This window comes from Puma concolor, chromosome B4, assembly GCF_028749965.1.
Source record: "Puma concolor isolate L17-30 chromosome B4, mPumCon1.1.hap2, whole genome shotgun sequence".
Lineage (NCBI taxonomy): Eukaryota > Metazoa > Chordata > Mammalia > Carnivora > Felidae > Puma > Puma concolor.
In genome coordinates this window covers 88,997,783-89,025,516 of record NC_141673.1, presented here as the reverse complement: position 1 = coordinate 89,025,516, position 27,734 = coordinate 88,997,783, and the positions used below count along the sequence as shown (strand labels likewise).

Here is a 27,734-nt window from a genome sequence, read left to right as displayed (position 1 = left end):
CATAAATACCATTGTGTAATTAGTGCCAGAAATATTCAATAGAAATAGAAAAATAGGGAGATAAATAGAAAAATGTGCTTATCTAGAATTTGGAATTGGCAATTTTGATTCAGTAATTGGTTAGGGGAGTAAAGGAAGTTAAGAGGCCAGTAAGTATAGAATTGAAATTATGTACCATAAAGCCAAGTTTGAGTACAGAAGAAAGGGAAGAAGGAAGGAAGAAACAGACTGAAACCACAGGGTGGGTCAGGTTATGAGTAATGTGAAACAGATGAAAAGTTGACTAATTTAAAAGGTTAGAGAGTTAGATAAATAAAATATTATTATTAAAGAAAAAAATTCAGATGCATTTCCTGGTGCAAGATATCATAAGAGTACTCAGAAAAACACCACCAAGGTTTGAATGCTTGATACAGGATGTGAAATTTGCCCAGGCTAAGCAAAAATGTTCTCAAATACATCAAAAAATTTTCAAATGCATTGTTTCTAAAAATTTTGGTAAAATTTATAATTAGTATTTGGCAAGGTAATGGATTCTTCCGACATTAAAAAAAATTCTCCTAGCTGACATTTTAAAACAATCTATAACTATTTTCCCCTTTCCTTTCCTGATGCACCCCTTACATATAAAGGTTTTTTTAAGGTGTAATAATTGACAAGGGTTAAGTTAGTATGCTTCTATAATGTCTCTTAGAATCTTAGAAAAGTGATAGCCTACAATAAGTGAAATAGACATTCCAGAACTTCTATGGAGATGGTAGGAGAAGGGATCAAAAAGCTCAAAGAAGCAAGCATGCTAAAGTAGATATGTCACATAAGGCCAAAAACCCCACCAGTCAGCTGTGTTACACAAGACTCCAAAGGATATTGTATTTGCCCAAGCATTATGGAATTCATTGGTAAGCATTTTTTGAGAAATTCAGAGATGATTACCTGGGATAACATTAAGAGATGCTATTATAGAATATTGGTCTCTAAGAACAAAGAGGATGATAAAATCATAAAACAGTAGAGGCCAAGTGGTAGCATTTAAATATCAGAAGCAAAGTTGGTACAACAACTTTAAGTAGTGTCAACATTGGAGTAGTAATCAGTGGGATTTGAACTGCAGAAAGTTATGGGGATGGTTAACAGAACATGACAAACATAGGTGCAAGATAGATGGTAACCAACATGAATGTTACTCAACCTACACAATCAAAAGAAATCAAGGATAGATTCTCCGGAGGTTGAAAGCAGCCATCCCTAAGAAATGTTATAATATCTTGTTCACTTTCCCCAAATGAGCCATTTTTCAGACTGGAAACTATTGATTGAAGGCGAGGCCAGGTCCCCAAGAGGAAAAGATTGTGACATCTCAACACATATATATGGTTTCCTCCAGTCCTTCCTAAATGAGCTATTTAAACATTTATTAGAGTATTCTTCTGTTGGGGAAAGGGATATACTCTGGTATTTCAGGGACTAGTATCTAGGATCTGAATTGACATTGATACCTAGAGACCATAATAGTCATTACAGGCTTCTTGTTAGTTTGGGGCCACATGTGGGCAGACAATAAATGGAGTTCTACTCCAGGTCTAGCTTGCAGTGGGTCCACAGAGACACTCATGGCCATGTTTTTTTTTTTGATCATCAATAATTGGAATGGATATTCTTGGTAAATGGTAGAACCCCAACATTTGTTCCTTGGCTTATGGGGTAAGATCTATCATAGTGATCTGTGGAGAACAGCAGAAATTAATGCCACCTTAAAAGACCAAAAGTGCAGGATTCCTTTCCTATGCTCCATTTACACACTGCTCTTGTCCCTGCAATAAATAGACAAATTCTGGAGAATGACAATAGATCATCACAAACTCAAACTATCAGTAATTCCATTTACAGCTGCTGTGAAAGTGTGTTATTTTTTCTAGGGAAGATTAACATGGTCTCAGGTACATGTTATACATGTATATTATGCAACCATTCATCTGTAAAATATATTCTTTTCTATCTTTATCAGAAAAAAAGAACCAGAAGTTGCTCATATTTGTGTGGGAGAAAAAATGATTTGCATTTACATTCACATTTACAGAGATAGCTGTAATGGGAAAAGACAATGTGTGGAGGTAATGGCAAGCTCTGGTATGAGAATCACAATAGAGACACTCCCGCCCCTCAGTTTCTTAGGATATTTATTTTTAAAAATTTTTAATGTTTATTTATTTTGAGAGAGGGAGGGAGAGAACAAGCAGGGGAGAGGCAGAGAGAGAGGGAGACATAGAATCCAAAGCAGGATCAAGGCTCTGAGCTGTTAACGCAGAACCTGGTGCGTAGGACTCAACCTCACAAACTGTGAGATCATGACCTGAGCTGAGGTTGGATGCTTAACTGACCGAGCCACCCAGGTGCACTGATCCCCCTGTGTTTCTAAAGCGAGGCCTTGCTCTCTGCAACTACCAGGCCCTGAAAATGAAAGAGCGACTGACTGCCTAGAACACATCAAGTGACCGTGTGAACAGAGACACCCATGATGAGCTGGATTCTATCAGACTCACCAAGCTATGGAGTGAGGTAAGAGCCAAGCAATCAATCAAGATAAAAGTAATGCCTTTGTTATCAGGCACAAGCAAGTTCAGAGGGCATGCGCAAGCAGATAGACCATACTCCATGTCATCCATTAGTATTGCACTTACATCTCTCCATCAGATCATATCTACACTATCAGCAACGTCCCTTAGTATCAGCTGAGAGAGGAGACAAAAAATATGAGCTTGAGACAAAAAATAAATAGATGGGTGAGCTCAATATGTGAATTTGATGCAGTTGTCCCTAAAGAACAATTAGTATATAAGGTTTTCCCCCTGGGGACCTGCCTTAATGGCCAAGACATCTTCAATGGAAAGAATTTTATTTTACAATCATAGATTACTGGGCTGTAAATAATTCCTTTGAATTCTGCTTGGAAACACACCATTGTCTGAGCACATCTCTCTTTTGTAGTGCCTATTATCAATTCCAGTTAGCAACAACCAGCTCATGCTATCATTTCTGCCACAAAAACCTCCTTGCCTGTGCCACAAGTTCATTAGGTACTTTTTTCATTTTCTAGGCTATTGCAGGCAAACTGACCAAATGGTTTACCACCATGTAACATGAGTCACCATTTTCCTAAATCATATTATAGGTTTTTGCCATCTGATTCGAAAACCAGTGATGCATACTTCATGTTTTTGTTACAGAAGAACCCTATTTCCAGTACCAGTTTCTGTATGTATACAGTTTTGTGCAATAATGCCACATAACAACCTCAAAAACCTCAGTGGAATCAAAACAGGAAGTATTTTCACATTTATAGCTCTGTTGTTTGGCTGTGGGTTGGACATAGGCAGTACCTAGCTGAGACAGGCTGGAGCCTAGGCTTCTGTCATGGTTTATTTCTATTCCACATATTTTCACTTAGAAATACAGGTTACCCTGAAGCATATTCTTCTTTTATTTATTTGTTTATTTTCTTTTAATTTACATCCAAACTAGTTAGCATATAGTGCAACAATGATTTCAGGAGTAGATTCCTTAATGCCTCTTACCCATTTAGCCCATCCCCCTTCCCACAACACCTCCTGTAACCCTATTGTTTGTTCTCCATATTTAAGAGTCTCTTATGTTTTGTTCCCCTCCCTGTTTCTTTATTTTTTTTTTTAATTTATATATGAAATTTATTGTCAAATTGGTTTCCATACAACACCCAGTGCTCATCCCAAAAGGTGCCCTCCTCAGTACCCATCACCCACCCTCTCCTCCCTCCCACCCCCCATCGACCCTTAGTTTGTTCTCATTTCTCAACAGTCTCTTATGCTTTGGCTCTCTCCCACTCTAACCTCTTTTTTTTTTTTTTTTTGTTCCCCTCCCCCATGGGTTTTTCTTAAGTTTCTCAGGATCCACATAAGAGTGAAACCATATGGTATCTGTCTTTCTCTGTATGGCTTATTTCACTTAGCATCACACTCTCCAGTTCCATCCACGTTGCTACAAAAGGCCATATTGCATTTTTTCTCATTGCCACGTAGTACTCCATTGTGTATATAAACCACAATTTCTTTATCCATTCATCAGTTGATGGACATTTAGGCTCTTTCCATAATTTGGCTATTGTTGAGAGTGCTGCTATGAACATTGGGGTACAAGTGCCCCTATGCATCAGTACTCCTGTGTCCCTTGGATAAATTCCTAGCAGTGCTATTGCTGGGTCATAAGGTAGGTCTATTTTTAATTTTCTGAGGAACCTCCACACTGCTTTCCAGAGCGGCTGCACCAATTTGCATTCCCACCAACAGTGCAAGAGGGTTCCCGTTTCTCCACATCCTCTCCAGCATCTATAGTCTCCTGATTTGTTCATTTTGGCCACTCTGACTGGCGTGAGGTGATACCTGAGTGTGGTTTTGATTTGTATTTCCCTGATAAGGAGCGACGCTGAACATCTTTTCATGTGCCTGTTGGCCATCCGGATGTCTTCTTTAGAGAAGTGTCTATTCATGTTTTCTGCCCATTTCTTCACTGGGTTATTTGCTTTTCGGGTGTGGAGTTTGGTGAGCTCTTTATAGATTTTGGATACTAGCCCTTTGTCCGATATGTCATTTGCAAATATCTTTTCCCATTCCGTTGGTTGCCTTTTAGTTTTGTTGGTTGTTTCCTTTGCTGTGCAAAAGCTTTTTATCTTCATAAGGTCCCAGTAATTCACTTTTGCTTTTAATTCCCTTGCCTTTGGGGATGTGTCGAGTAAGAGATTGCTACGGCTGAGGTCAGAGAGGTCTTTTCCTGCTTTCTCCTCTAGGGTTTTGATGGTTTCCTGTCTCACATTCAGGTCCTTTATCCATTTTGAGTTTATTTTTGTGAATGGTGTGAGAAAGTGCTCTAGTTTCAACCTTCTGCATGTTGCTGTCCAGTTCTCCCAGCACCATTTGTTGAAGAGACTGTCTTTTTTCCATTGGATGTTCTTTCCTGCTTTGTCAAAGATGAGTTGGCCGTACGTTTGTGGGTCTAGTTCCGGGGTTTCTATTCTATTCCATTGGTCTATGTGTCTGTTTTGGTGCCAATACCATGCTGTCTTGATGATGACAGCTTTGTAGTAGAGGCTAAAGTCTGGGATTGTGATGCCTCCCGCTTTGGTCTTCTTCTTCAAAATTACTTTGGCTATTCGGGGCCTTTTGTGGTTCCATATGAATTTTAGGATTGCTTGTTCTAGTTTCGAGAAGAATGCTGGTGCAATTTTGATTGGGATTGCATTGAATGTGTAGATAGCTTTGGGTAGTATTGACATTTTGACAATATTTATTCTTCCAATCCATGAGCAGGGAATGTCTTTCCATTTCTTTAAATCTTCTTCAATTACCTTCATAAGCTTTCTATAGTTTTCAGCATACAGATCCTTTACATCTTTGGTTAGATTTATTCCTAGGTATTTTATGCTTCTTGGTGCAATTGTGAATGGGATCAGTTTCTTTATTTGTCTTTCTGTTGCTTCATTGTTAGTGTATAAGAATGCAACTGATTTCTGTACATTGATTTTGTATCCTGCAACTTTGCTGAATTCATGTATCAGTTCTAGCAGACTTTTGGTGGAGTCTATCGGATTTTCCATGTATAATATCATGTCATCTGCAAAGAGCGAAAGCTTGACTTCATCTTTGCCAATTTTGACGCCTTTGATTTCCTTTTGTTGTCTGATTGCTGATGCTAGAACTTCCAGCACTATGTTAAACAACAGCGGTGAGAGTGGGCATCCCTGTCGTGTTCCTGATCTCAGGGAAAAAGCTCTCAGTTTTTCCCCGTTGAGGATGATGTTAGCTGTGGGCTTTTCATAAATGGCTTTTATGATCTTTAAGTATGTTCCTTCTATCCCGACTTTCTCAAGAGTTTTTATTAAGAAAGGGTGCTGGATTTTGTCAAAGGCCTTTTCTGCATCGATTGACAGGATCATATGGTTTTTCTCTTTTTTTTTGTTAATGTGATGTATCACGTTGATTGATTTGCGAATGTTGAACCAGCCCTGCATCCCAGGAATGAATCCCACTTGATCATGGTGAATAATTCTTTTTATATGCCGTTGAATTCGATTTGCTAGTATCTTATTGAGAATTTTTGCATCCATATTCATCAGGGATATTGGCCGGTAGTTCTCTTTTTTTACTGGGTCTCTGTCTGGTTTAGGAATCAAAGTAATACTGGCTTCATAGAATGAGTCTGGAAGTTTTCCTTCCCTTTCTATTTCTTGGAATAGCTTGAGAAGGATAGGTATTATCTCTGCTTTAAACGTCTGGTAGAACTCCCCTGGGAAGCCATCTGGTCCTGGACTCTTATTTGTTGGGAGATTTTTGATAACCGATTCAATTTCTTCGCTGGTTATGGGTCTGTTCAAGCTTTCTATTTCCTCCTGATTGAGTTTTGGAAGAGTGTGGGTGTTCAGGAATTTGTCCATTTCTTCCAGGTTGTCCAATTTGTTGGCATATAATTTTTCATAGTATTCCCTGATAATTGTTTGTATCTCTGAGGGATTGGTTGTAATATTTCCATTTTCATTCATGATTTTATCTATTTGGGTCATCTCCCTTTTCTTTTTGAGAAGCCTGGCTAGAGGTTTGTCAATTTTGTTTATTTTTTCAAAAAACCAACTCTTGGTTTCATTGATCTGCTCTACAGTTTTTTTAGATTCTATATTGTTTATTTCTGCTCTGATCTTTATTATTTCTCTTCTTCTGCTGGGTTTAGGCTGCCTTTGCTGTTCTGCTTCTAGTTCCTTTAGGTGTGCTGTTAGATTTTGTATTTGGGATTTTTCTTGTTTCTTGAGATAGGCCTGGATTGCAATGTATTTTCCCCTCAGGACTGCCTTCGCTGCGTCCCAAAGCGTTTGGATTGTTGTATTTTCATTTTCGTTTGTTTCCATATATTTTTTAATTTCTTCTCTAATTGCCTGGTTGACCCACTCATTCGTTAGTAGGGTGTTCTTTAACCTCCATGCTTTTGGAGGTTTTCCAGACTTTTTTCTGTGGTTGATTTCAAGCTTCATAGCGTTGTGGTCTGAAAGTATGCATGGTATGATTTCAATTCTTGTAAACTTATGAAGGGCTGTTTTGTGACCCAGTATATGATCTATCTTGGAGAATGTTCCATGTGCACTCGAGAAGAAAGTATATTCTGTTGCTTTGGGATGCAGAGTTCTAAATATATCTGTCAAGTCCATCTGATCCAATGTCTCATTCAGGGCCCTTGTTTCTTTATTGATCGTGTGTCTAGATGATCTATCCATTTCTGTAAGTGGGGTGTTAAAGTCCCCTGCAATTACCACATTCTTATCAATAAGGTTGCTTGTGTTTATGAGTAATTGTTTTATATATTTGGGCGCTCCGGTATTCGGCGCATAGACATTTATAACTGTTAGCTCTTCCTGATGGATAGACCCTGTCACTATTATATAATGTCCTTCTTCATCTCTTGTTACAGCCTTTAATTTAAAGTCTAGTTTGTCTGATATAAGGATGGCTACTCCAGCTTTCTTTTGGCTTCCAGTAGCATGATAAATAGTTCTCCATCCCCTCACTCTCAATCTAAAAGTGTCCTCAGGTCTAAAATGAGTCTCTTGTAGACAGCAAATAGATGGGTCTTGTCTTTTTATCCATTCTGATACCCTATGTCTTTTGGTTGGCGCATTTAGTCCATTTACATTCAGTGTTATTATAGAAAGATAGGGGTTTAGAGTCATTGTGATGTCTGTATGTTTTATGCTTGTAGTGATGTCTCTGGTACTTTGTCTCACAGGGTCCCCCTTAGGATCTCTTGTAGGGCTGGTTTAGTGGTGACAAATTCCTTCAGTTTTTGTTTGTTTGGGAAGACCTTTATCTCTCCTTCTATTCTAAATGACAGACTTGCTGGATAAAGGATTCTCGGCTGCATATTTTTTCTGTCTAGCACACTGAAAATCTCGTGCCAATTCTTTCTGGCCTGCCAAGTTTCAAAAGAGAGATCAGTCACGAGTCTTATAGGTCTCCCTTTATATGTGAGGGCACGTTTACCCCTTGCTGCTTTCAGAATTTTCTCTTTATCCTTGTATTTTGCCAGTTTCACTATGATATGTCATGCAGAAGATCGATTCAAGTTACGTCTGAAGGGAGTTTTCTGTGCCTCTTGGATTTCAATGCCTTTTTCCTTCCCCAGTTCAGGGAAGTTCTCAGCTATTATTTCTTCAAGTACCCCTTCAGCACCTTTCCCTCTCTCTTCCTCCTCTGGGATACCAATGATGCGTATATTATTTCTTTTTAGTGTATCACTTAGTTCTCTAATTTTCCCCTCATATTCCTGGATTTTTTTATCCCTCTTTTTCTCAGCTTCCTCTTTTTCCATAACTTTATCTTCTAGTTCACCTATTCTCTCCTCTGCCTCTTCAATCCGAGCCGTGGTGGTTTCCATTTTGTTATGCATTTCGTTTAAAGCGTTTTTCAGCTCCTCGTGACTGTTCCTTAGTCCCTTGATCTCTGTAGCAAGAGATTCTCTGCTGTCAGCTATACTGTTTTCAAGCCCAGCGATTAATTTTATGACTATTATTCTAAATTCACTTTCTGTTATATTATTTAAATCCTTTTTGATCAGCTCATTAGCTGTTGTTATTTCCTGGAGATTCTTCTGAGGGGAATTCTTCCGCTTGGTCATTTTGGATAGTCCCTGGCGTGGTGAGGACCTGCAGGGCACTTCCCCTGTGCTGTGGTGTGTAACTGGAGCTGGTGGGCGGAGCCGCAGTCAGACCTGATGTCTGCTCCCAGCCCACCGCTGGGGCCACAGTCAGACTGGTGTGTGCCTTCTCTTCCCCCTCCTAGGGGCGGGATTCACTGTGGGGTGGGGTGGCCTGTCTGGGCTACTTGCACACTGCCAGGCTTGTGATGCTGGGGATCTGGCGTCTTAGCTGGGGTGGGTAGGCAAGGTGCACAGGGGCAGGAGGGGCAGGCTTAGCTTGCTTCTCCTTAGGTGATCCACTTCAGGAGGGGCCCTGTGGCAGCAAGAGGGAGTCAGATCCGCTGCCGGAGGTTTGGCTCCGCAGAAGCGCAGAGTTGGGTGTTTGCGCGCGGAGCCAGCAAGTTCCCTGGCAGGAACTGGTGCTCTTTGGGATTTTGGCTGGGGGATGGGCGGGGAAGATGGCGCTGGCGAGCGCCTTTGTTCCCCACCAAACTGAGCTCTGTCGTCTGGGGGCTCAGCAGCTCTCCTTCCCTTTGTCCTCCAGCCTTCCCGCTTTCTGAGCAGAGCTGTTAACTTATGACTTCCCAGACGCTAAGTCGCGCTTGCTGTTGGAACACAGTCCGTCAGGCCCCTCCGCTTTTTGCAAGCCAGACTCGGGGGCTCTGCTTGGCCGGCGAGCCGCCCCTCCGCCCCGGCTCCCTCCCGCCAGTCCGTGGAGCGCGCACCGCCTCGCCGCCCTTCCTACCCTCTTCCGTGGGCCTCTCGTCTGCGCTTGGCTCTGGCGACTCCGTTCTGCTAATCCTCTGGTGGTTTTCTGGGTTATTTAGGCAGGTGTAGGTGGAATCTTAGTGATCAGCAGGACGCGCGGTGAGCCCAGCGTCCTCCTACGCCGCCATCTTCCTGTATTCCCCGTTTCTTTATTATTTTTGTTTCCCTTCCCTTATGTTCATCTGTTTTGTGTCATAACGTTCTCATATGAGTGAAGTCGTATGACATTTGTCTTTCTCTGACTGACTAAATTCACTTAGCATAATACCCTCCAGTTCCATCCATGTAGCTGCAAATGGCAAGATTTCATTCTTTTTGATTTCTGAGTAATACTCCATTGTGTGTGTGTGTGTGTGTGTGTGTATATATATATATATATATATATCACATCTTATCTATCCATCCAGCCATCGATGTTCATTTGGGCTCTTTCCATATTTTGACTATTGTTGACAGTGCTGCTATAAATATTGGGGTGCATGTGTCCCTTTGAAACAGCATAACTATATCCCTTGGATAAATACCTAGTAGTGCAATTGCTGGGTCATAGGGCAGTTTTATTTTTAAGCATATTCTTCTCACATTGGATGACAAGAGTGCAAGTGAAGCAAGTAGAAGATGCTATTGCAGTGTTCCTTAGTGCTTTGTGCTAAACCTACACAGTATACTCTGCTTGTATTCTACTGGCCGGAGCATGCCAAATGGCCGAGTCAGTGATGGGGGACAGGGATCAGAGTATATTCACCCATAGCCAGAGGATCTGAAAAGTCATATGGCCCTAAGTGTCAGATCCATATTCATTTCTATACTCACCCTATGCTCCAGCTATCTGTATCTGCTACTTACTTTTTCAAACTCACCTACCACTATGTTCTTACATCTTAATAGAAAATTTTTCTGCTTTCTCTGCCAATTCCTCTTATTCTTCAAGGTCAAACTCCCAAAGTACCATTCTTTGAAGTCTCCCCCATCCCATCTTCATCAATATTTACTTTCATACAATTTTTTTTTGTTTTTCACTGAATCAATTTCTGCATTATAAAATGCATAGGTATGTGTATCTCCAGGCAGATTACAATCTCTTTAAAGGAAGATACAACATTTTACTCATAAAAAAGAGCTTCTTGTACAAAAAGCCTTCCCAGACTATGTGTCACTTATTTAGTGAACAGGTTAAAGGTGTAGTGAGATGCTAATAGCCCAGCCAAAAGAGGGCCAGTCTGGGTCTGGAACAGCCAGAGTCCCTAAGACTGTCACCTCTAGCTGGGAGCAGCCACTTTTGTTTGTACCGATATACAATACAAATAGTTATTTTTTATATGTGCTATAGAAAAAGCTCTAAAGCACCTAGATAAGTGTTGCTCTGTTAATAAATAGTTCATAAATACTCACTGAATAACAAACTGTAAATCCTTTCTATAAATTAAATAGCACTTTAAAATCATGTATTTTGAAACAAAAATTCTAAGTTCAAAATACTACAGATCAGTGTGAATCACACATTTTCTTGGAGCTTAAGATGCATAAATTAAATAAGCTGTCATGGGATTTCTTAAATATGATGTCAATACACATAACAAATATGATTGTGCAATTTATAGAAAAAGTACATGCTTGAATACCATTTAAAAAGGCACTATTAACTAAGTATTTTTCTTTCTTAAATATTTTGAAGTCAACCAATAGGAATAAGTCAGATAATAATAAATAGAATTTGCCTAAGAAAAATTGTTCAGCACAATTTTCTGGTTAGGAGAGAATTATATTTCCTTGGGGCTAATGAAAACATGCCAAGGTGAGTTACGATATAAACTAATTTCTGTGTGTCCATTTTATCTATATCTGAATGTTGGCTGATCTGATTTTCCCTCCTACAAGGCCAGAAATCTGAAAATATGATACAAGCTAAAGAATGGGCTGTCTCATCTCTTATGTCTGAAACTATGGAGCTGTCTCTGCATCTTACTTGTATTCGCGCCACTCATACCAATGCAAACGAGATAGATAAAAATATGAGGCACTTCTCTTAGTGTAGAGATCTGCCACCATGGTAGAGGAGACTGTTAAAAAGATTTATAAGTGGGGGCGCCTGAGTGGCGCAGTCGGTTAAGCGTCCGACTTCAGCCAGGTCACGATCTCGCGGTCTGTGAGTTCGAGCCCCGCGTCAGGCTCTGGGCTGATGGCTCGGAGCCTGGAGCCTGTTTCCGATTCTGTGTCTCCCTCTCTCTCTGCCCCTCCCCCGTTCATGCTCTGTCTCTCTCTGTCCCAAAAATAAATAAAAACGTTGAAAAAAATTTTTAAAAAAAATTTATAAGTAAAGCTTTATTTAATCCCATCTGTTTCCCTTCTAACTAGTCCTTGAATCAATTCCATTTTATTTCCTTTGCCACCACCTTTGTCCAATTTGCCATCTTGTCTAATGTTCTCTATGCAAGCATTTTTATTTATTAAGGGAAACAACTATTTCTCCTTTACTTGATTATATAGCTCTCCCCATCCTGCTTTGTACAGATTTGTTTACTAAACATATATACCTAATACATACAGAACACTCTTCTAGATGCATGTAGCTTTAGAAAATGCAGTTTCTATCTACATGAGGCCTATGGCTTATTAAATAAAATATCTATAGCAGTAACTATAATGTAAAGTTATATCATGCCAATGCATAGACTAAGGAACAAGAATGTAAGTTCTGGAGCCAGACTGATTCCAATCCTGACTCACAACTGTCTAGCTACATGACCTTGGAAAAATTATCCAACTTATTTCCTCATCAACGAAATGTACTCAGTAAAAGTACCTACCTTGAAGGTTTGTTTTGAGAATCAAATGAGTTACTATGTGCAGAGATCCAAGCATCATTCCTGGATTGCAAAAAGTACTAAACAAATATTAGTTACTATTATTACAGGAGAAAAAGATCACTTTTAACTTAGGGAATCACAGAAAGTTTCATGATTTAGGCAGCACTCAAACTGAATTTGAAAGGTAGAGGTTAGGCATTCTTGACAGGAAAGTGAAAAAGCAAGTCTGTCATGAAATAAGCAGGCTCCTTCAAGAAGCTCTTCATTCCCCGTGGGCATACAGAAAATGGGGTAAATACCTTAATGTGGGCAACTGGTAATTAGTGACACTATATGATCTATGATTGCTTCTTTTCTGGATCCTTCCCTCTCCTGCTATTTCTAACAGGATGATGATTTCTCTGTGTGTAAAAACACAACGATGGATTAGATGATTATATTAATTTCCTGAATAGGAAACCAAATTCGTTATGAGATTACTTGAAAGTCATGTACTAGATATTTGCAGGGGAGAGCCATCACTTGCCTGGCTCCCAAAGTGGTCTCTTACCTACAGGCCTTTAGTTTCTCCCCAACACTGTCCTCCTAAGGCCCCAACACACATGTACATGTGCACATACATACACGCATATCCACGCACACATCTTATTTTGCATCTATACACAGGTAGATAAATGTACATTCTAATGTGAACACCTAGAGGTAATGACTCCAGTTTTGTCTCTATTAACTGAAAGTAATGACTGGTTTCAAACCAAACAGAAGAAAAAAGTAGCCCTGTAGTCTGCTGTTACAGGCATTTTTTTTAAGTAGGAAGAACCATAAAGAACTTCATGCAAACCAGGTGTAGCTAACCTTATTGGGCATGAAGGAGAAAGTAGAGCTGATGAAAATCTGGTCTGTATCCCCAAAAAGAAGTGAATAAGTCAGGCACAAAAACCATTGCTTAACACTAGAGGAAGCTGAATAAAAATACTTTTGAAAAGTCACTTAGGACATATTCACACTAGCTGTCTGCATTTTAAGTTAGTAGATTCTTGCCAACTTTGTTGTTTATTTGAAACTACATGGAATTGACATCAGTATCCCAAGCGGTCAAAGTATTATCTCCAGTTAGCCAATCAAATTTTTAAGCAGACCCCTTAATGATATCATTTAGGATAGATACATGTGTTAAAATATGACTTGAAATACATTTGAGTTTATCTGGATCATCTGAATTGCTTGCAAATTTAGCTATGTTACACAAAGAGCTTTGATTAATATAATCTAAGGAAAGAAATGTGATGTAAGTTGACTGTAGCTCAAAGACTTCATTTTCCTAAAGTTTTTCACAAAAAGGTCATCAGTTGTGATTCATCAATCACTGACTAATGAAACCACATAATATTTTACTTTCATTACTCACCAGGCCATGATTCTGAGTTTGTGGAAATGTGACTGTCTTCAAATTCATCATATAATGGCAAAAACATTCTTGGTTAGCAGAATAGCTAATATATGTAACTTACTAATGTATATTTTGTTTAAAATATCATTGGACCTACCAATATAGAAAATTTTTAATTAAGCATCTTTTGGTGGTCTGTTAACTCTTTTCTTTGGGCTGGGCCAGAATAAATGGTTGTCTATATGATGGGATTTTAAGTAAACTAATTCCAAAATATCACTCTCAAAAGGTTAAAAATTTCCTATATTCCTTTATAAGATATTACAGTTTCTGTTAAAAATGTAGTTCCATGAATAAAAGAGACTCAGTAAATATGTGTAGATTGGATAATAGTATATTAGCCACTATCAGGTTCCCTTATGCACAGTGAAATATTTGGTCAATAGATACAGCTAATCACTTATGAAGTTGTACCTCATGCCTCCAGTTAAGCTAAAACACCTATATATACTGTAAAAAATCCACACACATGTGCCACATACCCATGTGATATACACCTGTCATCTTGAAAATCAAATTGTCATTGTCATTTATTTTTCCTTCCTTAGTCTGTATGAGAGATGACAGGCTACATCAAGGACTGACGTCTTTTTTTTTTAATTTTTTTAATCTTTATTTATTTTTGAGAGAGAGACAGTGTGTGAGCAGGGAAGGAACAGAGAGACACGCACACACAGAATGCGAAGCAGGCTCCAGGCTCCGAGCTGTCAGCACAGAGCTCGATGTGGAGCTCGAACTCACTGAGCTGTGAGATCATGATCTGAGCCAAAGTCGGATGCTCAACTGACTGAGCCACCCAGGTGCCCCAAGGACTAACTTCTATGGCAAAATATTTTTCTTTTTTTTTTTGTTTATTTTATTTTATTTTATTTTCAATATATGAAATTTATTGTCAAAATAGTTTCCATATGGCAAAATATTTTTCAGTCCCTTTTGCTCTTCTCCCTTTCCCTTAACTCTTCAGACATGTCCCTCAGGGGCCTCATTTTGCTACTTTCCAATGTGATGCCAGCTAACTAAAGACACCATTCTCACTAAGAGGTAACATCCTCTTCTGCTGCCTCTTAATTTTGAATTTACTATGCTCCTCCCAGGCAGGTGCATATTTTAATGGGCCTTTTGTTAAAGTTTTTCATTAAAAAGACTGGCTCACATGTTGGGAATTTTAGCACACAAAAAGCCAAAGAGGCAAATGAATATTTGATAGGAAAACCCTTTAAGATCCTTCATATTATACTGTAACTTATCTGATGAATGTAGCAGAAAATTATATTCATGAGAGAAAGATGAAAGAAAATGAACATATTAATTAAAGTCCCACTCTATGCATAATAATGCATTTGGCTCATCAAGTTATAAACAATTTTCTTTTTTTAATTGTTTTTAATGTTTATTCATTTTTGAGAGACAAAGACAGAACATGAGTGGAGGAGGGGCAGGGAGAGAGGGAGACACAGGATCCAACGCAGGCTCCAGTTTCTGAGCTGTCAGCACAGAGCTCGACACAGGACTTGAACTCCTGGACTGTGAGATCATGACCTGAGATGAAGTCAGATTCTTGACCTACTGAGCCACCCAGGTGCCCCACAATTTTCTTTTTTTTTTTTTTTTTTTTTTCAACGTTTATTTATTTTTGGGACAGAGAGAGACAGAGCATGAACGGGGGAGGGGCAGAGAGAGGGAGACACAGAATCGGAAACAGGCTCCAGGCTCCGAGCCATCAGCCCAGAGCCTGACGCGGGGCTCGAACTCACGGACCGCGAGATCGTGACCTGGCTGAAGTCGGACGCTTAACCGACTGCGCCACCCAGGCGCCCCCACAATTTTCTTTTTTAAAGGTAAGGTAGCAGTCTGAGGTTTTAGATTTAGAGTAAGTTTTTCTGTACACTGAATTCAGATGTTAGTAAACCCCAACCCTTTTCTCTTTAATAACGAACTGTAGTACTGCTTGTCCTTTTTCTTGGTAAGATCAGTGTTGATAATAAAGGTTCTTTCTTCAAAATCCCTAGCTCAAATGAACAGAACGATTTTTCGAATCCATGTTTTGTAAATACAGAACAATTAATCTATAGGAGACAGTAGATGGTAGTTAAATACACACACAAAACTAAACCATAGCAATACCTTCAAAGAAGCAGATTAATATTCAATCTTCAGTTACTTGTTGCTTTGCTTTGATTTTGATCTGTTTTTGTTTTATGTTTGATTTTGTTAAGCACAGTTGCAGAATTTTCTAAGACTAACTTTTTATAGTCCAAATTTAATTCATTCTTTACCTAAGCTCAGATAATCAAGGTATGTGAAAGTCTAAATGTATCTGCATATTCATATAGACTCTACCTGCTCCTTGCACTAGAAAAACTAAATTATTGTAAATCTGTGGATCAATGCTTATCATATGAGCATAGCAGTCTAGAGACTGAGAATAGACTATTCTAAAAGTTTAGAACCAGAGAAAGAATAACAGATTTATCTGCAAGCAAGCCCCATACTATCTTCTTTTTTTCCTTTGGCACAAACAATAATAACTATGTTTGTTAATTTTAGGTGAATGGGTAATCCTAAAAAATTTAGGTTCACTATCAATTTGTGGGAATGGATTTATAGTATCATGTCACGAATTGTAATTGATTTTAAATTGGCTTTTGCCACATCATCACTGAAGCCAACTAGTCAAAACTGAACCAAAGGTGTAAAACTGAAATGCATTTTTCCATTCCAAGTCATGAAAGACAATCACAAATTATGTTTTTTTAAGCAAATGAACTGATAATAGAATTAAATCTGACGTCAGTTACAAAGTCAGTTTACCAAATGACAAAGTTTCCAAATTTACCAAATTTGCAAACTTACAAAAACTTGTCATAAGGCATATTGTTTTTAAACATACATATTTTCTCAGGACCCACATAAGAGTGAAACCATATGGTATCTGTCTTTCTCTGTATAAATACATTTTATTTTTTTTATTTTTTTTTAAAATTTTTTTTTTTTTCAACATTTATTTATTTTTGGGACAGAGAGAGACAGAGCATGAACGGGGGAGGGGCAGAGAGAGAGGGAGACACAGAATCGGAAACAGGCTCCAGGCTCCGAGCCATCAGCCCAGAGCCTGACGCGGGGCTCGAACTCACGGACTGCGAGATCGTGACCTGGCTGAAGTCGGACGCTTAACCAACTGCGCCACCCAGGCGCCCCTGTATAAATACATTTTAAAGAATATTCAATTTGTCAAAAGCTGAGTCCTAGGCTTATTTGGTCTTTATTATTTTCTAATAAATGTATAGAATATATTAAATATATTAAAATTTATTATGTTCTAAAATATAAGTATATTCATTAAATACAGCCTAATAAGATGGTATTATAAGCATAATAAATATGAATAAATTCATTGAATATAGTCATATTTGTGATAAATATATTTATGAAGAATACAATTAGGAAGAATGCATTTATGAAGAATGTATTCATATAACATATATTCTTCAATAGGTTCTTGACTATATTCAAGAAAAAAATAATCATATTCACTTTATATAACCAATAAATTATGTTTATAGGAAACCATACAAAAAACATTTAATGTGCTCATAGAGATTAATCCTTAAAACAATATTTTTGGTAAACTAGTAAATTTAAAGTCTGTTCCATTAATGGCTTTCAGTGCCTTGATCTTTGAAGAATTCACTACTTCCATAAAATTGTGGTGAAAAGGTAGTATGTGTTAAAGAGCAGTCAAACACAGAAACATGTTTTTTGAGCACAGGATGTAGATCAAAAATGGGTTATTGTGTTCGAAAGAATTTGCCTTTTTGTATGTACAGTCAATCAAACTAAAACTGCTAACTATGTGATTTTATACTGAGAAGATATATCCCCAAAAGAAAACATATATGGAACAATGACTATCTTTTATCCCTGCTTTAGCGGAAGCCATGGGCATAGCCATCTTTCCAGTAGTGATAAATATCTCATTTTAGATTCCAGAGCAATTTCTCTTTGACTGAATTTTGGCCTGTTGTGTGACCCAACCTCTAATATCATCAGATGTTGTATATCCTGAATTTGCATACTTCCTTATGAAAGAAACACCCACATTTTCCAATGTACCTCATTTGGACACAAGATGAGCTAGCTAGCAAGCCATACAAATGACATTGTGCCATTAACAATAGGTCCAGTGTGTTTTGCAGTAATTGCCCAATGTAAATCCCCTTGTGTAAGGTAGAGCATTTCCTTCACTCCTTGTGTAAATCTCTTAGTAACATGACTGATCTCAAATTTAAACTTATTTCAAACTACAGTGGGGGGGGGGAGCAGAAAGCTGCTATTTATAGACAGTCAAAACTGTGTTATTGAAAGATGAGGACTGTTTTAAGATACAGAGGAGTTGTCTTTCTTTTTGCTAACTTCATATGGAAAGAAATTGTTGAAAGTGAAACAACTTTGAAAATAACTTGCTAAAATTCATTGTCAATGAGCCCAAATTGATCTATTTCCTCAAGTACAATTTATTCGGTATACACAGAGTACAAAGTGGCACACTGGGCATTAGAGTTAAGCAGTAGCCTTGGTCCATTTCATCACCTTTTCTAACTCCATTTGCAGTAATTGTCTCTACTTCATCATTACCATGTATTATAGCTCATCAGGCATGCTTATTGTTTCATATGCTTAGATCTCAACAATATTTAAGTTTCCCTGTGGCCTAGAACTATGGTTTTACCTTATTTTTACACCCATATTTCCTAGTTAGTGCTGAGTTTCAAATGTGTACTGCGTTCATACTGCCAGTCAGTACAATAATGTGGATTCAAGAGATCTCAACCAAATCAAATATGACTAAATGAATGGCTGGTCTCACTTTACTGGAACTGTTTTGACTGCTAGAGTAAGTAGGAATTTACATACATCATTCTCCTCATCTTTAGGCCCAGTGCTCATTGAGTCTTATATCAATCCACAAATGATCAAGCACATGACTCTTTTATCTCTTTATTTTTATTATCAATTCAACTCAGTCATTTATTATTATCACTTTTCTTGAGATAGTTGGTTACCATAAGAAAAACACTAAATTCCCACTTCATTCCATAGCCCAAAATAAATTCAAAAAATAGTTCTGGAAGAAAATTTTTGCATTATTTATAGGCTATGATGGAAGAAAAGACCTTTCTAAATATAAAAGTAGAGGCAAAAATACTTAAATATTAAAAAGTTAAAATTTAGAGCAACAACAATAAAGAAAGAAAATAAAGTCTATTCATAGCAAATAAGAATCTGGGAAACACTGAAATACATATGACAAATTTTAATAGCTTTATATTAATAATGCTTACCTATCAATAAGAAAGATATACCATCAACAGATACATGGACAAAAAAATAAGAACATATTCACAAAAGAATAAATAGCAAGTAAATTACCATACATTTAAAATTATAAACTTTAACAACTTTTTCAATAAATCACCTATAATCAGTATCTTTATTTCTTGACCTCATTTCTCAACCACTGTGGCTTCCAGCCAAACTGTTGCACTAAAATCCTTCATCAGAACCCCTAGTGAGCTCACTGTTGCTAAATCCAACAAACATCTACCTTTTAGTCCTTCTTTTTCTTCACCTTTTAGCAATATTGGACACTGAGGACCATTCTCTTTTAAAAATATATATATTATCTTCCCTTGGCTTCATGATATCATGTTCCGTATCACCTCTTACCTGTACCCTCACTGCATTTTGAGTCATTTATCAACCACCAGAGATCAAAGGCAGAAGACATTTTTATCACTTGAATTAATATTAATTTGATCCAGCCATTTATATTAATAGTGATGCTACCTTCCGTAGCTTTCTTTCTCTATCTGCTCCTTCTTACTCTCCTTTGGATGCTCCTCTTCTACCCACTCCATAAATGCTGGAAATTTTGAAGACTCTGTTCTGTTATTATTCTTCCCTTCCTCATTTTACCCCTGTGAAGATTACTTATTCCTATTGCCTCCATTGCCATCTATAAAGACACAAACATCAGACTCTTCCAACAATTGCCTGCTAAACTACTCAACTTGGATATTTTGCAAACATTTCAAATTTATTGTTACCAAACTGTCTAAATCAGAAAATTTGGAGTCTTCCTAGATTATATTCTCTCCCTCACTTCCACATTCAATGAATTGCTCAGTCTGTCAATTCTGCTTTATAAATATCTGCTGAATCCATCCACTTATCCCTGCTCTATAATGGACATCTGTTGTTTTGACTTTCTAGCACCCCTCCACTTCTTTTTGTTACCAGAAGCCCTCTATTGGATTTGTTTTTAACTCATTGAAAATATGAGTCTGTCCTTTTATAGATGATGCAGCAGTAATAGTTGCATTACTAGAGCCACCTGTGGCCTTGTTTGTAGCCATGTGGAAAAAGCCAGTCTGAGACAATCAGTCTGAAAAGTAGAAAGTACAAAAAAAAAAAAAAAAAGGAAAAAGATGGGTAATGACAGCAAAGAGAATGGAAAAGAAAGGGAGAGGGAATGAGGAAGAGACTGTTGGAGTTTGGGGTTTCCATTGTTCCTAAGAACCAGGTGAAATTTTTACTTTAATGTCTTGCTAAAAGAGCCAAAATTTCTCCCTTTTGCCTTAAGCTGGTTTAAGTTAGATTCCTATCACTTGTAACCAAAGAATTGTAATACAAGCTGCAAGTCACTCCTGTCCACATTGTTGCCTCCTACCTAATCTCCCCAAATGTACCCTTACTCTCCCCAAATGCTCTCGTACTCTCCAGTATCAAAATGCAACTAGAATTATATTTTAAAAACGAAAAATCATATCCTTAAAATAAGGTCCTCAATCTTAACGTGGCTTCCAAGGCCTTTATGTGATCTGACCTCTAAATACCGCTCACACTGTGTCTTGAATCATTCGATTGTGGTCCATGTTCTAGCCACACTATATTTTCTTCAGTTCCTCAAACATCAGTCAGTCTGAAAACCTCTTACTTCTGTGCTTCCCTGCATTTCCTTCACTTCCCAGCTGGGTCAACTTCTGCCCATCTGTAAGTGTATTCCAGGAGGCTGAGTCTAACACCTTGGCCTAAATTATAGCTCCTTTAGATATGTTCTTCGTCATCACGCCTTTAACTGCTACATGCTTAATATAGATTTAGAGTGAGATATCATTTATACTTTTAAATCAGCTAAACTTTAAGTTCTATCAAAGTAAGAACCTGATCTGTCTTGCTTACCTCTGAATCATCTCCCCCACTTCCTATCATCACCCAATTCAGTGCCTGGAACACAATAGATGCCTATTAGTATTTGCTGAATTGAGACTGAATTTTAAAATACAAATGAGCTGCCATTTTTTACTCATCAAATTGTCAAAGTTTTCTTTATTATAATACTCAACATTGGCAAAGATCTTTCATGTACTGATGATGAAAGTACTGAAATGGCAACTGAGTAGAAGATATCAGGTATTTAAAACTGTAGTCTTTGACTTGACAATTTTATTTCTGGAAAGATTAAGAAAAAATTATGGACAAAATAATGTATGAGGGAATATTTACCACAGCTTTGCTTCCATAAAATATTTTTAAATTACAGAAAAAAAGCCTGAATGTCCAACAATAGGGATTGTTTATTTTATGCATATACAATAGAATAAAATGTGGCCACATTATTGCAAGGTTATTATTGACATGGAAAAGTATTCATAGCACTACTTGGCAATGAGAAAGAATGAAATACGGCCTTTTGTAGCAACGTGGATGGAACTGGAGAGTGTTATGCTAAGTGAAATAAGGCATACAGAGAAAGACAGATACCATATGTTTTCACTTTTATGTGGATCCTGAGAAAGTTAAGACCATGGGGAAGGGGAAGGAAAAAAAAAGTTAGAGAGGGAGGGAGCCAAACCATAAGAGACTCTTAAAAAGTGAGAATAAACTGAGGGTTGATGGGAGGGAGGGGAAAGTGGATGATGGGCATTGAGGAAGGCACCTGTTGGAATGAGCACTGGGTGTTTTATGGAAACCGATTTGATAATAAATTTCATATTAAAAAATAAATCATATGATCTACTGAGAAAAAAAGAAAAGTATTCATAGCATGTTCTTAAATAACAAAAGGCATGTTACAAAATGGTATGAAAGATATGATGTCACTTTAAGTCTACATGAAGATATATAGAGATTAAAAATCTATGTTGGGATAATATTCATCAAAATATTATGTTGTTTTTTTTTTTAATTTTTTTTTCAACGTTTATTTATTTTTGGGACAGAGAGAGACAGAGCATGAACGGGGGAGGGGCAGAGAGAGAGGAAGACACAGAATCGGAAACAGGCTCCAGGCTCTGAGCCATCAGCCCACACGGACCGCGAGATCGTGACCTGGCTGAAGTCGGACGCTTAACCGACTGCGCCACCCAGGCGCCCCAAAATATTATGTTTTATTGTATCTTGGAGGTTTGACTAAGTTGGTTTTTACTTTAATATTTTTGCTTATCTGTATTTTCTATGTTTTTTTAATGAAAATACTGGATGATTTAAATTTTTTTCCTCACAAAATTGCTACCATATATCGAGTGTTTATAAACTTCTAGGCACTGTGGAAAATATTTCATACGCATTATGAAATTTACCACATAACCATAAAAGATTGCTTTTGTTATTCAGTATTATAAATGAGGAAATAGAGATTTAGAGATATTAACTTGTTTAAGGCCACACAACCTGGATTCCAATCCAATTTTGTCAGCCTCCAAAGCCTAACTTTTAATCATTACACTATAATAACAAGGTGCCTAAATGTGTACAAGACACTGTGCTAAGAGTCATTGGGTGAATAAGAAGTTAGCAATTAGTAGCTCTCACTTTCAAGCGGCTTAGCAGTCAATAAGTAAGACATGTAGACTACTATACAACATGGGAAAATATGTTTTATAACATGAGAGGTACAAATCTGGAGGTCACAAAATTCAGGGGTGTTTTGGGAATAACAAGCATGTCATCTTGTTTTATTAGTGTGGTTTCTCAAAATGTGGCCTTTAGCCCATCTGCCACATATTTATCAGCTCATCTCAGGAGAAAAAAATCCCTACCAACTCAGGAGAATTCAGATGATTTCCATGAGCATCATACATTTGGTATCTAGCATTTAAAAAAAAATGCCTTACAATACTTATAAATGTTACTAGCAATATAATACTAAAGGCTTGATTCTTGGTCAAGGGAATATAAGAAGTGTACCAACACCAGGCTATATTGTGTTCCCAAATACCTGAGTTCAGACAAATGCCGTGTAACCCACCAACATCTCCTGGGCCTTTGGGTCTTGGTTTGTACTGATTTGAAATTGGCCTTAGGAAGTTTACTCCTAGGTTTCAAACACATCTTGGGACGAATTTGAAGGACAGATTGAGGTGGATTCAAAATACCTCCAAATACCTGTATTCTTATGGAAAATGTCAGGCTCCCAATTGCATCAGCCTCTTAGTCACTACCTTAAAAGCTCTGCTAGAATTTTGTTTTGTTTTGTTTTGTTTTGTTTTGTCTTGTTTGTACTAGATGACATTTTAATTTTATTTTTTACTGTGGTAAGGACACTTAACATGAGTCCTAACTTCTTAAATTTCTAAGTACACAATACAGTATTGTTAATTATAAGCACAATACTGTACAGCAGATCTCTAGAATTTATTCATCTTATATAACTGAAAGTTTATACCTCTTGAACAACAAATCCCTATTTCCCCCTTCCTTGCCCCTGCAACCACCATTCTACTCTGTATGAGTTTAACTATTTAGATACTAATATAAATGGAAAATCATGCAGTGTTTCTGACATAGCATAATATCTTCCAGGTTCATCCATGTTGTCACATATAGACTAAGGCACCTTAATGGTTTTTAATGGCTCAAACTTCTTAGAACTTTGTCTAATTGATATCATCCACCCCTCCTGGTCTTCCTTCCCTTTGCATTTAAGGATAGCCTTTAAAAGGGAAGGTCTTCTGTTTTATTTCACAGACTGACAGGTTAGAATTGCACTTCACCAAAGCACTTCAGTCCAGACCTACACCAAGCCTACACCAGACCCACAGTTTATCCAGAGATAAACTGAATTTATCTCTGGAAATGCAAAGAGAGGAAATACTAAGATGGGTGAATGGTAGCAATTAGATAAGATTCTAAGAAATTCAAGCCATTAAAAGCCTAGGGGGCTTTAGTATGGTAGCTCCAATTCCATATTGTCAGTAAAATCTCAAAGAGTCCTACTCCATTTTCCCAGTAACTGGGTCACCACCCCCATTTCTCCACCTTCACCTGTTTCAGTAAGGTCATCTGACTGAGAGAATCTCTAAATTGAACATTTGGGGCCCCCTAGTAGGGGTGCTACTATGGCTGTGTTTAGATGTGTTCAAGAACACCAGTCATCATCATAAGACCTTCAAGTCTGCCTACGTATAATCACTCCTTTTTTGCCTATCATCTGTTTATAGATAAAATTTTGTTGCTGTGAGCCTCTGAAACTGAACATATTTGTTCAGAATACATAGGTGTTGGCTCTTCCATCCACAGCCAAAGGTATAGTACAACAAATATCAACAGTCCATCTACGCTAAAACACACTGAAATAAAAACACTCTTTCCCTGTGCAGTACATATTTGGTTGGTTCACTGATTAATTAGCTGTTTCTAACTAATCTGTCTGGGGGTAGAAGGAGTATGGGTGAATGTAGGCAGAAATATCTCAGTGAGCTTGGCAATTTTGTCACCCAATGAATTTACACTTAAAGTGAAACCACTAATCTAATCTGTTTTTATTAAAAAAAATTTTTGTTAATGTTTATTCATTTTTGAGAGACAGAAAGAGACAGAGCATGAGTGGGGGAGGGGCAGAGAGAGAGGGAGGCACATAATCTGAATCAGGCTCCAGAGTCTGAGCTGTCAGCACAGAGCCTGACATGGTGCTCAAACTCATGAACTGCGAGATCATGATCTGAGCTGAAGTCGGTCGCTTAACCAACAGAGCCACTCAGGCGCCCCTAAACCACTAATCTTTAAAGCAATATTTGGCATAAGTTATTAAACTTCTCAACAGTGGATATAAAATAGATAGATTTCAACTTAAATTTTATGTTACTCTGAGCAGTGCCATAACATAATCACAGGGTCTCTTCTTAAATTATTATAGGACCTGTGTAAATGAGCAAATCCTAATCAGAGTTCTTTTGACTATACACAGTATCACTTAAAACTCATCTTTGTAATTATATCCAACCACAGCATTCATAACTAAAAGAAATTACTATTTGGAGCCAGTTAATTTTATTACATATCTACTTAGGTTGGAAGTTACTTAGATCAAATTGCAATAAAACTCAAATATAAACAACAGAAAGTAATATTATTTATAAAACAAAAATATAAACAAGATTTAAAAGAGCTAATGAACAAGATTTAATCTTAAACAAGATTTAAAAGAGCTAACTAGAACCATGATAGACAGTAATAGACAGTAATATTGTATAGAGGGGAATAAAGGTTACTCCCAAGACTTCTACAACATGGAAGGTTTCTTTCCATACTTTTTGATTTGTGTTAAGGAAATATAAGAGCAAGAGCAGTCAGTGTTCAGTGGCTTTGATAGGAGATAATGTATGATTGCTCTAATGGGCCTATTATATTCTTTTTTGTTCTTCCTTTTTATTTAACTCATATTTGAAAATCTCCTGCAGACAACTTGGCTCTTTCCCAGAGGTTTGGTCCAACCCCAGGTTCCATTGCTATCAGATCTAGTGGAGGTCAAAGCACAGGCCAAGCAGCTGCAGGTCTGCGAGGATGTAAGGACACCCCTTTAGCATAGCTAAGGAGCATTTCTGATGAGTCAATAGAAAGAAGGTCAGGCTAATAATTATTCTCAAGTGGTCATTTTCTGCCATTTGACAGTTCAAATTTCCCAAATTTACCTTCCTTCAAACTCCAATCTTAGTTATAAGACTTAATTTCCTAAAAAAATTAATTTCCCAACTTATATATAATTGTTCCAACTGTGTGGCAGCTGTAGTGTGTGGAAATGGATGTTGAACTCTTTTTCCATACCCTAACATGAATGTGAAAAATTATATAATCTCTCAAAGCACTCAAATGATCTTCAGTAGAAGTTAATTATTTCCTACTTCACAGGGTTGTTTGAAGATCAGGTGAGATATTATACAGAAGATCCTAACACAATGCCTGACACAGAGCAGATTCTAGATAACCATACATTTTTAATGTCCACCTCCCTCTTCCCCATAAGACATTGCTTTCCAACTCTTTGAGAACACTATGCCAACAATTATCTCTTTCTCTCCCCGCTCACCAAACTCCCCTTTCCTGATGGCTCCTGAAAGATCAATAAACATTTATTGAATGTGTAGTTAGCAAGTTGGCCAGGTATTTTTCCCATGTTATTTTAACCTAAGCCTAACCTCTCCTGAAGCTATTGGTCTTTCTTCTCTTTATGATGAAAGCTCTTCAAAGAGGCTATAGTAGAAGAATCCATATAAAGAGTATTGTCAGGGAAAGTATAAGTGTCTGGGTGCTGTGCCCAAAATTTAGATGACATGTTCAAGTGCATATTTTCCACATACTATTTTCCCATCATAGTCTTAAAAGAATCCTTATCCTCAATATGTTGAGATCCACTGATAGACATCAGTAACATTTCAGGACTGTCACACTATTCCTTTATATCTGCTTCTCTCCTTACTATGAATTGAAATTTTCCTAGCTATAGCCATCAGTAAACTTTATTTTAATGTTTATTTGTTCATTTTGAGAGAGAGAGAGAAAGAGAGAGAGAGAGAGCGCGCACACGTGTGAGCAGAGGAAGGGCAGAGAGAGAATCCCAAGCAGGCTCTGCGCTGACAGCTCACAACTGTGAGATCATGACCTGAATCAAAATCAAGAGTCAGACACTAAACCAACTGAGCCACCCAGGTGCCCTGTCATCAGTGAATTTTTACTTGCCAGCTTCCAATTTCTATTTTTAGTCTTCATCCTACATAATGTATTTGTATCATGTGACATTCATCCCAAGCTTTCCTTCTTGGAACTTTCCCATCACTTCATTTTTGAAATTACTTTCATTTCCCAATAAGTCATGTTTGTGCACTCCTATTTCTTTCTCTGCTCCTACTCTTCAGTATGACTCCTAAATTTTGATGTGCCTCAAGATATTCTTTGTCTTAATTTATTCTTGTTGTACATCCTCTTTTTTCATTGTATAATTTATGTCAAAAAACATCCCACATTTCTAGGTTAGACCTATCCTGAAATCCAAATCCATATTTCAAGGTAATTAAAAAATAAATTGCATAAATACACTAAAGTTTTAAGTTTCATTGGTAATCAAAGAAATTCAAGTTATTATAAAAATATTGTGTTCTTTTACCATACAAGTGATGGGTAGTTTTTTTTTTTTCTAAATAATATAACTGTGTTGAAAAATTTAAGGACGAACAGATACACTAATGCATTTCTAAAGATGAGCAGATTATTACAACCCTTATACAGAGGAATTTGGCTCTATAGCTCAGAATTCTTTGAAATATACATACACAGTTCTGCTTCTATACTGTGAAGTTATACCAAAGGACCCTCCTACTAAAAGACAACTAGAACGAGGGTGCCTGGGTGGCTCGGTTGAGCGTCAGACACCTGACTTTGGCTCGGGTCATGATCTCACAGTTTCATGAGTTTGAGTCCCACATGGACTCTGCACGGACAGTATGGAGCATGCTTGAGATTCTCTTCCTTGATATTTCTCTCCCTTTCTCTCTCACAAAATAAATAAATTTAATAAAAATCTAGCAAGAAATTGGATACATTAGGAGATAGATAAATAGATGATAGATGATGGGTGATAGATATAGATGATATAGATATAGATAGGCATGGCTAAACTCATAAGAAGAAAAGGAAATCTCAAAGTAGGAGGGGTGAGACAATGAACT

At 37.5% G+C, this 27,734-nt stretch overlaps 2 protein-coding genes across 3 annotated transcripts in view; one reads left to right on the top strand and one right to left on the bottom strand.

The window, feature by feature from the left end:
• The window catches only part of SLCO1A2 (solute carrier organic anion transporter family member 1A2), a 131,489-nt gene that overhangs the window by 64,662 nt on the left and 39,093 nt on the right, over window positions 1-27,734 (bottom strand). The gene's annotated exons all lie outside the window — the stretch shown is intronic.
• The window catches only part of IAPP (islet amyloid polypeptide), a 101,689-nt gene that overhangs the window by 51,196 nt on the left and 22,759 nt on the right, over window positions 1-27,734 (top strand). Inside the window, exon 5 of the mRNA XM_025930710.2 lies at window positions 2,446-2,556. The gene's annotated coding sequence lies outside the window, so the exon portion shown is untranslated. The remainder of the gene's footprint in view (window positions 1-2,445; window positions 2,557-27,734) is intronic.